We start from the raw sequence: 4,135 nt of genomic DNA on the forward strand, positions 1-4,135 counted from the left end.
TTTAAAGCCGTGAGGGGTTGTTGCCGGGAGGGGCAGCCCAAAGCGGACAATATCATGTGGGCGGTTCCCTAGTATCGGTCCAACAAGTGGAACCATTAAAGCTGTGGCAATGAGAATGAACTTGATCCCTGATATTCGTAAAATAATTCAGAAATGTCAACAAGAAGCTATGAAAGAAGAATTTGTTAAGGCAAAAAGGTTAGGTAAGATGATTTCAACCTTGAAACAAGATGACGAAGGACTAATGTGTTTTCAAAGGCGAATTTGGGTACCATGTTTTGGGGATATCTGAAACACTATATTAAATGAAAGACATAAATCTTGATACTCTATTCATCTAAGCACCAATAAATTTATAAAGAGATTTGAAACCTTTTTATTGGTGGTCAGGATTGAAGAGAGACATAGCTAGATATGTGGAACAGTGTCTGACATGTTTACAGGTTAAGATTGAACATCAGAAGTCGTATGGAAGTCTTCAATCTTTAGAGATACATGTATGAAAATGGGATCATATTACTATGGATTTCGTCATGAAGTTGCCCCGAACTCCAAAGGGATATGACGCGATTTGGGTAATTGTTGATCGTCTGTCTAAATCTGCGTATTTTCTACCAATAAGAGAGAAGTACCCCTTAGAAAAGCTAGCATAGATTTACATCAAAGAAATTGTGACTCGACATGGTGTTCCATTATCCATTATCTCTGATAGAGATAGTCGGTTTACTTCGAAGTTCTGGGAAGGGTTGCAAAAAACTTTGGGGTCTAAAATACGACTAAGTATAGCTTATCATCCGCAGACTGATGGGCAGAGTGAAAGAACTATCCAGACTCTCGAAGACATGTTAAGAAGTTGTATTATTGACTTCAGGGGATCGTGGGAAGATCATTTGCCGTTAATAGAGTTTGCATATAACAATAGTTACCATTCCAGCATCCAAGCGGCACCATATGAAGTATTGTATGGACGTAAATGCCGAACACCGTTGTGCTGGAACGAGGTCGGTGAAAGGAAGTTGACATGTCCTGAGATTGTTCAAGAAACTTCTGAAAAGATTGAACAGATCCGTGAAAGAATCAGAACAGCACAGGATCGCTAGAAAAGTTATGATGATAATCGTCGAAAGCCGATTGAATTTGGTGTAGGTGATTTTGTGATGTTGAAAGTTTCGCCATGGAAGGGTATCATTAGATTTGTAAAGAAAGGTAAGCTCAGTCCGAGGTATGTGGGGCCATTCAGAATATGTAAGCGAATTGGGCCAGTAGCATATCAGTTAGAGCTGCCAGAAGAGCTGAGTCTGATTCACATCACTTTCCATGTATCGAATTTGCGGGAATGTTTGGCGGATCCGAATCTAGCTATACCGATGCCAGAAATTCAATTAAACAATAAGTTGAACGTTGTGGAAACACCGGAAGCTATAATTGACCGAAAGATTAGGGTGTTGAGAAACAAAGAGATAAGTCTGGTTAAGGTTCAGTGGAAGTTTCACAAAGGACCAGAAGTGACATGGGAATTGGAGTCAAAGATGAGATCAGAATACCCGTGGCTTTTCAATTAAAGGAATTCCGGGACGGAATTCTTTTGAGGGGTGGATAATGTGATAACTGAACCCTGGTTATCACCCGAGGTAATTAATATGTGCTTATTTGTTAAATGTTTATGTGACAACATGATAAATTTTTATATTTGATCATGCTAATATGTGAAAGTATGTGCACGAAATTGGTAAGCTTTGCATATGTTAGATAAATATATGCATGTCATGTGCATAAATAATTATGTATGTATATACAGTTATATAAGTATGCATGTGGTGAGGCTGTGGTCAGCCGACCTTCCATAAAGGGAAGGGTATAAAAGGAGGGTTAACCTCCATTCTTGCATTCTTCTTGCTAAAAATTGTAATGGTGTATGTGTGTGCGATTTAAGAAGAGAGTATGACCGGATTGCTTATTTTGCTAAAAGAATCAAGTTGATTTTATCTGATTTCAAAAGAAATTCAAGGTGAGTGGTAAAAAATGCTTTGAACCATTTTGTATCTTGAATTATGTTTTAAAAAGTTCTATACATGTTTAAGTTTAATCCGACTATGTGTTGAACGGTTCATACATTATACCGGATGATGGGTAAATGATTTAAGATTTAAATCGGTCAAGTGTTAAGCTGTTTAGATTAAAAATGGGTCAAGCATTGAGCGATTTATGAATGTTGAGTATGGTAAACATTTTGAACGGAGAAGTATGAATACGACCATGTGGTGACCGGCTTATTTTAAATCGGTCAAGCTTTGGACGATATGTTGTTCGGATTTGTTATCCGGACAAAAGTATTGAAATAAGTCTAATTGTTAAATCGGGCAAAGCTTTGAAAGATATGTTGTCCGGATTTGGTAAACCGGCCAAGACCTGACCGGAGATGAAGTCCGGCCAAGCTTATGTTGACCGGATTTGTAATATGCCTTGTAAAATGAGAGTTTTGATAAAGATAATTTTGAACTGATAATAGTTCCATTTGACTGCGGTCTATTTAGAATTATTTTTGTGAAATATTTTGATGAGGAAATAAGGGTGACATATCAAGGAGAGGTGTACCATGGTGTTGGGTTCGAGTTAGAGCGTTAAAGTTGTATTCAAGTTTCTCCTTAGAATAGCTTTATTTTGTAATAGTGTAGTTTTACTATTTCCTAGTATAAATAGTATTTTCCTTTGTAATTGTAATTACGAAGTCATTAGCAGAATTGTAATCAAGATTAGAGCTGTAAATTTATCTCTCTCAATCAAATTAATCTTTGATGATATTCTCTCTACTTTAATGTTCATTTTGATTCTTGAAGATCATATCATGTTTGTATGATTTTTGGACTTCACAATTGGTATCAGAGCAGACTGCATCAGTTTGATTAGAGGATTGAACATATTTTGCACATTTTTTCTTGAATTTTTTGAAGATTCATAGATCTGGGTTATGATGTTCATCACTGTTCTTGAGAGTTCTTCATCCAGATTGGGTTTTTGATCTTAAATCGGTCAATTTTTGAGTGTTATTAGTAAAGATTTACATCGCTAGATTCGCTTTTACATTTCGAACAATCTTGATTCACACTATTTTTTTATTTTAAGCAAGTTTTAAACCAGTTTTAGTCGAAAATTGATTTTTCGTATTCTGGAAAATTTTCTTCAAAACTCAAAAATTTTCATGTTTTGATCCAAAATTTTGGTAAAAAGTGTGAAAGTTTGTGTTTTTGATTGAATATTAGTCCGATTAAAGCTTGTGCGATTTAGGGTGTTATCCGCTTAACTCTTGTGCGATTTAACATCCGTGTGATTTGAGTTGCTTGATATAGGTTATCCGGACAACATTTGTGCGGATCATTAAGCGATTTAGCAATCCGCCTGGTAAACCGTTCATAACTTGTGCGGATAAGTGTGTGATTTAAACAATCTGGCTGGTAAGTCTTTAGTAACTTGAACGGATTAGTGACCGATTTACATAATCCGACTGGTAAGTCTTTGAAGGTTTGTGCGATTTACATAATCCGCTTGGTAAGACTCTCAAGTTGTCTACTTGAGCGATTTATAATTGTGATCGTATATACTTTGGTGATTGAACGAATATTGACTTTTTGATCGATTTATTACTTTGATTTTTCATCGATTTGTTTTAAAAGGACTTATACGTATTTTGACTTGTTGACTTAGTTGACAATTGACTTGTTGACTTTTTACGTCCGATTTTCATTTTGGAATTTTGACTAAGTGTTGAAAACCTCCGATTTGAGAATTTTAAATCAAATTGAATTTTGTGCCTTATCCGTATTTCATTTTGCATAATCCGTGTGAATTTTGCATAGTTGGTTAAAATCTGGTTAAGTTTTTGAGCGATTTAAACTTGATTGTTGTCCGGACTTCTAATCCGGATAACTTGAATATTCTTTGTTGACCGGACTTTCAATCCATATAAACTTGACCGGATTACTAATCCGGATAAGTCTTTGTGCCTAAATTGTTCTAAGTGTTGAATGTGTGCGAAGTTTTGTTTACATATTATCATATATATTTTTGTAAACTGATCTTTTAATTCAAACTTTGAACTGCAGTTGATCCTAATTCATACAAATTGATACGATGAGTT

The sequence above is a fragment of the Cynara cardunculus genome (assembly GCF_001531365.2).
Source record: "Cynara cardunculus var. scolymus isolate 2C chromosome LG 2, CcrdV1, whole genome shotgun sequence".
NCBI classification, from domain to species: domain Eukaryota; kingdom Viridiplantae; phylum Streptophyta; class Magnoliopsida; order Asterales; family Asteraceae; genus Cynara; species Cynara cardunculus.